This window comes from Sciurus carolinensis, chromosome 3, assembly GCF_902686445.1.
Source record: "Sciurus carolinensis chromosome 3, mSciCar1.2, whole genome shotgun sequence".
Taxonomy (NCBI): domain Eukaryota; kingdom Metazoa; phylum Chordata; class Mammalia; order Rodentia; family Sciuridae; genus Sciurus; species Sciurus carolinensis.
Window position 1 is genome coordinate 149,275,391 of NC_062215.1, and position 9,101 is coordinate 149,284,491.

A 9,101-nucleotide genomic window follows, 5' to 3' on the forward strand; every position below is an offset into this window, starting at 1 on the left:
ATTTTAGCAGCTCAGGGATTTTTCTTAAGGAGGTTCATTTTAGCAGAAAATATGTGAGGGAGAGTGTTTGTGAAAGGGCATGTATAGAGTTTAAGAAAAACATTGGCAGGAGTTTGGCGTTAATCCCCAGATAAGGGGCAGAAACACTTGTGAAAATTTTCTGCAGTTTATAAAACAAAACTAGTCTGCACAACAATCACACACAACACCTAATCTTTTTAAGTGGGTATGTGAGAAATCTTGGCAAGAAAAGAAATAATTTTCCTGTTAGCATCTTAACCATTTAAAAAAAAAAGTCTTGAACTTACTCAATATAAAATAATGATATTAGAAATTCTCTGAGTAGGACCATAGTAGTGTAACAGCTGTAGGTTTGAGCCCTGTAATTATACTGGGAAAATCTCTTCTGACTCTCCCATCTTTAATTTCACTGAAAAGGCAGGTGGCTATTTATAGATGGTATATTTTTATATATGCATATGTGAACAGTGAATAACAGTCTACAGGCTCCAGGAAATCCTAGAAGGGACCCAAAACATTCCAATGTGAACTTAAATAAACAATTCATAGGTGTGTTCTACTTTGCTCTTATTTCCCCCTCAGTGCATCAAACAGGTTTCCTAAAATTTGGTTCTTAAATTCTTACTTCTTAGTATGTGATTTTTTCTTACTTCTAAATCTGTATTCCTCACATTTCATACAAAGGTCAACTAGTTAAAAGAATACCATTGAAATGTTAACTCTTGGATAAACACACAGTGCCTCATATTCCTTTGGTTGTTTTTGGTTTTGTTTTGTTTGTTTTAAAGGTAGTCTTTCGAAATTTCTTATTTAGTATCACAGTGGTAGAAAAAAAGCAAGTTTGACAATAGTAGTTTATTTATTATAAGTGTTCCAGTTCAACAAGCACCTGATCAAGCAGTCCTCAGACAGAACTTACTAGAGGGACAACAGATGGAAGAAAGACAAAGTAACTCTAGACCTAAAACAGAGTAAGGAGAGCATCCCCAAGGAAAAAATAAGCAGATAACCATCATGCTAGACAGAACCTGGCAAGGGTCAGGACAGAGGCACAAATGCTATCTGGAACAACATTACCTGACATTTGGTGGTATTTGCCATTTTAAAAAGCTCTTTTCACATTCATCATTTGACTTTATCCTCACAATTATTCCAACCTTGAAATGGAAAGTAATTCCTATTTGAAAGATGAAGAAGCTGACTCAGGGTAATGACACAGGGAGAAAGAATGAATCTCCTGTCCTCATACTGAACCTAGCTCACTTTCTTTAAACTGCCACCCAGCCTCCCACACAAGGTACTTTGCAGGTTTAGTAGGGCGAATGAACCATCCAATCATAGAGAGGAGGTGTCCAGCAAGAATGCATGCCAAGAACCCAGATAATGTGGTGCTCTTAGGTTGGTTCTAGCTTCACTGTCCTCAGCTGGTGAAGGTGACTTCGAGACCAAGGCCTTCCTCTAGCTTCCTATGATTGCAAGCACAAGCACAGTTTGAAGTGCTAAATTGGCTCATCCGTTTGTGGGTCATTCACAGCTATTTTCAAATCCCTGGCTGGTTGGTTTTCCCTCACTGTACATTGGTGTGTTCCACCTTTCAGCCAATCAAGCCAATGTGTACTCTGGAAGAAAATGAATTTCAATATCAACCAATTCAAAAAGTGAAATCTTTACTGTGTCCCTGTCTACTGAAGCCAGAATTCAAATTTGGAAACTATCTAGGGTCTGGATCTGGCTACTCTACCACTACCTACTCCTCTCCATCAGCAATTCCACTGATAGTTCATCTTCCTCAAAATCCAAGGGATTTTATTCCATGGGATCTTCTTGGCTTCTCTGCAAGCACATGACCTTTGTCACAGCCTGGTTTAACCAGTCTCATTCATCTTGGAATTTCTATAGCTGGGAATTTTGGTGCAATTGACAGGATACAGGTTTTTGATTCTGATCAGTGATACCCAGGCAAGAACTTAAGCACTTCTCTAGGTCCCTGAAGCCTCTTTCAAATAAAAGACTTCCAACAAGCAAAATAAAACTGGAGCTATTGTGAGGGCTCGAGTGTGCTTAGGCTGGGCATTTCACTTTGTAAGGACCCTTCAGGGAGCTGAAGTCCACTTCTTTCACTAGCTAGCTTCCATTAATGCTTTTCACCTGTAAAGTTCTTTATGCTGCTCAGTGCCGGCAGCAGATTCGGTCTAGAGTTCAAGAAGTGGTCTTGAGAGATAAGCATATCAGGAGCACTAAAAGGCATTCAGGAGGTAGTGAGAAAGGGAGGAGGTGAGAAGAGAGAAAGTTCCATATAGTCCATGAATAAAGACAAGCTGTGCAAATGGTTTAACTTAATCTTTCCCACCCTTGGAAATGTTGATCCCCCAACTTCAGACTAGAATCTGCAGATTCTAGAGTCTGTTGAGGAAAGTATGATCAGACAGGGAGTAGGAAATTAAGTGCCAATAATGGAAGCACGTGATACATAATTTAGCACAAATTTTATTTCATTTTATTTTTTTAATTTCTAAAGGCAAACACATGGCATATAACATTTAGTTCCAGTTTCCAGGTCTGGAGTTGCTGGAAGGAGTGATGGGTGGCAGCTGGTCCCCGAATTGCTTTTTGCAGCAGATGTAGAGAACAAGACCCTGAGCTAAAATCATGAATTCCCTTCAGCTCCGACAGATGGTTTCTGGAGGACTCGCTATGTGTCACGTGCTGTGCTGGCCTTGTGTTTGGCACTATGGCTGCTGGGACTTGTCATCCTGAGTCCCAGCCAGAAGGGCAATCAACAAACAAAGCACCCTCCTTGCCTCAGAAGTGGGTAGGGCAGAGTGGCTGGAAAACACCATGGTCTATGTTGAAAAAGCATTTCTCCCCAGAGCCCTGAAGTACTAACAAAGGGGTAGAGGCATCTTTTTTTATTTATTTCTTTTAATATATATATATTTTAGGTGGATACAATACCTTATTTATTTATTTATGTATTTGTTTATTAATTTATTTATTATGTGGTACTGAGGATCAAACCCAGGGCCTCACAGGTGCTAGGCGAGTGCTCTCCCACTGAGCCACAACCCCAGATCCAAGGTATCTTGATTATATATACAAAGATGGAGAAACTAGAGTTGAGGGGCTAAAAAGCAGCTCATTCACTATGATAGGTAATCCCAGATGATGAAGGAAACACCAGGTCTCCCAAATATCAAATCAGGTCATCTTTCCCCCACAGAAATGGTATTTGAAGAGGTGACATAGCTGGAAAAAGACCTAAGAGGGGCTGCAGAGTAGTTGGACCAGCATTGCAAAAAGAAGCATGATGGAACAAGCACGTTGCCAAGGGCAGTACACACTGGCTCCTGTACTTTATTGATCATGATGATTGCTATCTTTATGATTGCTAATATTATTGAGCATTGACTATATACTGAACCCTGGGTGCAGTATGGTATACTGGGGAAGATAAACCACACAAAGCTCTAGCCACAGTATTTGGCATCTAACAAGTAATCCATAAATACCAGCATCATCATCATTAATATAACATCATCATTATTAACGTTTAATTGTCTCACTTATTCTTCACAACCCAAGGAGGTAGGTATAGTTGTCCCCCATTTGACACATGAAACTCAGCCCTACCAGGTAAGCTGAGAGAGTGGCCACTTGGATTTAGTCTGTCCTCCTGATCACCAGGCCACAAATATTTACTGAGGTCTTATTGTTCTTCCATTTTCTATTCTCTTTAATTTAATCCAGAACCAATCAAAAGACAAGAAAATAATTTACATCAATACAGAACAGAATTGGGAAGGGGATTTTCAGTGCTAGTTCCCAAGAACTATTTATTTTTTTCCTAGGTAGAAGCAGGAAGCTGATAAGTGCTCTTTAAATTCTGAAGGCTGGAGGCTCCCATTTCTTGCCCTGCATGAGCTTCTGCATTGGAATTTGAGGGCCCAGCAGCAGGAATAAACTTGAGGAGATGCTTGGCAGACATCCCTGCCAGCCCTTCAGGGCTCAGTTAAGAGTACCTTGGAGTCTTTCTCCCTGGCCACAGGCTCCCTGCCTGCCCATTCCAGCCCTGAAGAAGAGCCTATGCTCCAAAGGGTGGGACAGGGGCTCAGTGGGGAAGTTCTGGCTTCTTGCTGAACAGGGCAAGCTGTCTCCCCACTGGTGAGTCAGTGAGTGGGAACATGAGGAAAACAAACTCTGCTACAACGGAAAACCCCTTCCGAAGGCCTATGTGGAAATCACAAAAATGTTCATATTATTATTGTCACACATATTAATTTTATCATAACGAAATGATAATATGAATAGTTGATATTTAATAAGTGCTCACTATGTGTCAGTTCTGTGTTAAGTACTGATATCAACTCCTTTAATCCATACAACATTATGAGAGAGAAATTATCATTATTCTTACTTTAGCTCAATATGAATTTCAGGAATCATACTCAGTGTTAGAGTTGGACATGAACTCAAGAAAACTGTGCAAACTTTGTACCTTAAATATCCTTTCATTACAGAAAGGGCAACTGAGGCACAGAGACCTGGGCTGTAAGGAGGGAGAACAGGTACTATTTTAGTCTGCCTCCCCATTCCAGGGCTCTTTTTAACAGGAAGCCATTTTTGGGAGACAGTGATAACAATTTCAGGGAATGTAAATTCCTCCAGGAAGCATGAGTTCTGAAGGTAACACTCTTATTGTTGGTATCCTTAACAATAATTTAAGAATAACACATAATAAAATAAAATAATAAAAACACATTGAAATAATTCCCTGTTTCATCAATAACAAATCCAATGCATTTACAGAGAAGGAAGTAAAACGCTGCCCTTTTTCCTGATGCTGAATGTCAAAGTGAAAAAGCATCTTGCACCCCTAGAACATTTGTGCAATTGTGCTTCATCAGGCTTATGTGTTTGGTAGAAAGAAATCTGGTTTCCAACAGAAGAACATTCCAGTCATAGGAACAGAAGTAGCAGAAGTCAGTAAATGAAAACCCAAAAGGGTTAGTCCTGTACAACCGTTCTACTAATCTGCTGATTGTTTTGTTGTTGTTCTTGTTACTGGGTTTGAAACCAGGGGCACTTTACTACCGAGCTCCATGCCCAGTTCTTTTTTATATTTTATATTTTATTTTTTATTTGGAGACAGGGACTCACTAAGTCTCTGAGGGTCTTGCTGAGTTGCTGAGGCTGGTCTTGAACACTCTATGCTCCTGCCTCAGCCTCCTGAGTCACTGGGATTACAGGCGTGCACCACCATGCCCAGTCTAATCTGCTGATTAAAGCTTGATAGTGGTTAGATGTACTGAGGAGCCAATGTGTTTTTTATAATTTATTCAGGGTCTTAGTGAGCTCTCGATTGCTTAGAAATTCTAGATTCTCGCTGTAATTCAAAGTCATGCACAAAAGAAACAAAATATTGTTGAGGATGGTAGGGTGCACACAGGTTACTTGAAGTACAAGTGGTCTGGGATGTAGTTCAAGTTGGACTTGGTTGACCTAAAGGTGGGCAGACTGAAGGAAGGAAAATCCAACTGTTAGGGTACGATCTTTTTATTGTCCATGATTAGAAGACTTGCTTACTTATTTTCCCCAGCCCACTCCCCACATTGAAATGCCATAGTTATAACTCCTTTTTTCCTTGTTACATTCTGGGTCTCATTCTATGAAGGCTGACACGGATTTCAAATGGATGTCCCTTGACACCTTCACACACCTTTACTAGTCTGACACTATTTCACTTGTAACAGAAAAGAATTCATTGTAGGATAACTTTTTGCCATTCTCATTCCTATTTGCACTCACCCTTTCCAAAAGTTAGCAAATAGCTCATTTTTCTTAAGAAAGTCAATGCAGTATTAATCAGCCACCAACACTCCTGGCTTCCAGCATGGCGTGCATTTGCCAGTTCCTGCAGCATTCTTCAAAAGCCAAATGGCTTGATAAAGTCAGAAGAGCCCCAGAAAATAAGAACAAATGTTTCTAACCAAACCATCCTCTCAAGTCACAAAGAAGTTTCATTTTACTGTCAGCACAAGCTGCTGACAAAAAAAGAGACTAAAAATTAAAACTTGGTGTTCTTTATCCAAGGTCTGCTTAAGGAAGCTCCCTCTACAAAAACAGATTCTTATTTCATTTAAGGTGGGAATCTATTTCACCGTAAGAGTTAAACAGAACAGCAAGGAAATTCAGTTAGTTCATCTCTGATGAGAGGAAGGCAACATACAATTCCTCCATTCACCAAGTAGTTTTCGGTCTGCAAGTTGTACAAAATGTTTACTTCAGATAACCAAGTGCTCTTTCAGTGCAAACCACCACTATTACGTATTTATAATTTCTCTGTGTTTGTCTCTCAGGATTACTGAACTCTCTCTGAGCAGCTGAAGTAGCTACAGAGAAAAATGTAAATGTAATCTCTGCTGTCCAATCAGAAGGCTACCTCCATTGCCTTTTATTATTTTTAAATTATACAGCATGATTTCTGCTAGTCCAAATGTCAGATTTGAAAAACTCTGCATATGAGTAGAAATCATCACCCAGTTCCAATCTCCAAGACAGTTACTGCCTTGAGTATGAATAAACATTATCATATCTAACATTGTATCTAAGACTATTAGTTCTGGCTATTTGATTTCCTAAAATGAAAGAATTTAGCCCAGGTATGTAACCTTTTACACAGTCTCAACCTTCAAGAAATGTTAGAATGGAGGTAGTCTTGTTTTCCTGAGGGACACCTCTTTTAACCTGGAGATCTTTCTTACCTGTCACTCTGAACCAAGAAAAATAAAACAAAGATGTAATGTGTTTAAAAGGAAAAAAAAAAAAAAAGGGAGGAAGAGGAGAAGAAAGGAAAGGAAAGATCAAAGGGAAAACTCAGGAAAGAGAGAAAGAAAGCAGACAGAAGAGTCTGAACACAGTCCCATTCCTGAACCATTTATACCTTTACTCAGTTGTTCTTTGGCCATTACTCTCATTCTGTGTACCCCAGAATTACCAGACATATAGGTAGTGTGCGCTAAGCACTCTTCACATCTTATCTCATTTGATTCTCCCAACAACCCTTTGAGATAATATTCTCACCCCATCTCTTTTTTTTTTTTTTTTTTTTTTGATACCAGGATTTAGAGACAGGGTGTCACTGAATTGCTTAGGGCTTCACTAAGTTGCTGAGGCTGGTTTTGAACTCCCAATCCTCCTGCCTCAGGCTCCTGAGACATTGAGGTTACAGGCATGTGCCACTGTGCCTGCCCCATCCCATTTTAATGATCCCTTTGATTCCTGCAATGTACAGCGTCCCTTGTCTTACTTTCCTCCACCCAACCGGGACTACTAAATTGTTGGTATCCTTACAATTGCCTCTGTTTCTTTGAAATACCACTAAAACTGTGGTTAGTTTCTTTTGTGCTTCCATGTCATGTTTTACTTGTTAGCAAGGAATTAGACCCTGCTTTTCCATGACCCATGTCTAATGACCTCACCCCATGTGACAGAGTGTCACAGCAGGATTATGACCACTGGTGGGGCTGAAGTGAGTTTGGATTTAGCTCATCTCGTTACGTTCTTACATAGCAGGGCTGTAAAGGAGCCAAGTAAGCTCCCCGCCCCACCAAAGTGACTCCAGAAGGTCAGCATCCAGGTCCAGATGACTCACTGTGTGTGCTCCCCCATGCTCCCCCTGTGTTCAGGCTCCAAACTCTCCCTTGAAGGTGTGGGAGCTGGAAGATAATGACAAATTCCCTAAGGAGTTTGGGAATTACTTGGGGTGGGGGGAATTCATTCATGACTCCTCCAAGTATGAAAAGATCATCATTTGTCTTTCCAGTTTGAGGAAATATCTTTGGCTAAGTTGTTGAGTTCATGGTGCTAAGATGGCCAAGGGACACAAAAATGTTCCATAGCAAACTAGCCTCCTCCACCCCATAGGCTGAGATGTCCCCTTTCCTACCAGGGACACCCTGGGTAAGAAAACAGGAGGTTGAGATGCCTCCTGATCAGCAGCAGGCCTTGCTGTAATGCAGTCAGTCATTGGACTTCCATCTAGGACACTGGCCTCAGGGGAAGAGGCCAGTCTCAAGGGAAAAGACGGCCCTGATCCTCAAGTTGTCAGGACTGGCTGGCTCACTGCTGGTTCCTGCAGCCCTGCAGCTTCTCAGTGTTTAAGAGGCACAATGGACTCTCAATGGCTTGAGATCCAATAGCTGCTGCCCTCCTGCCTCATTTTGATCCCTCCTCCAGTTTTTCCCCACCCTGTACCAGAGGGAACAATGACAAATGCAACTTTGACAATGTCTTTTCCATGTTTAAAAACCTTAAACATGACCCACAAGAACTGCCATGGTCTCTGCCTGGCTCCTGGTCTCATCTCCCACCATTCCTGCTATACAGTAGCAGTAGTGTTGATCTGTCTCTGGTAGTGCTGATCTGTCACAGGTGCCCTATATACTCATATATCACATGAATTCATTTTTTGAGGAAAGGGAGAATTTGTGGCTATTATGATTTTTGAAATTTACACCTTTGATGGATATACCCTAGCTCTCTTGCTCCTTCCAGAAATGGACAAGAACATGAGTCCAATAAGAAATCAGTGAAGATCTGGACCTTTAATACTCCTGTATCACTCTAAGACAACTAAAGAAAGCCCAAAGAGAAGAACTACTTCTGGACTAAAAAAAAAAAAAAAAAAAATCAAAAAATGTCAGTAAGTACCACTAGTACTTAGAGAGCAGTTATTTTTTTTCTTATATTTGATTTCAAGTGCCCAACACAATATCTAGAATATAATAGATGCTCAGTGTACTGGGTTGAGTAGTATTCCTCCAAAATTCACTTTCTTCCTGGAACCTCAGAATGTGACCTTATTTGGATAAATATAGATGTAATTAGTTGAGATCATATTGAAATAGAGGGGACCATTAATTCAATATGAATATTATCCTTGAAAGAAGCAAAGTAAGACAAAGAGGATGTCATGTAATGATGACAGAACAGAGATTGGGGCCATATGTGTTCAAGGTAAAGAATACCCAGAATTGCCAGCAGCCACTAGAATTTAGGAGAAGGTAAAGAAAGTTCCTCAG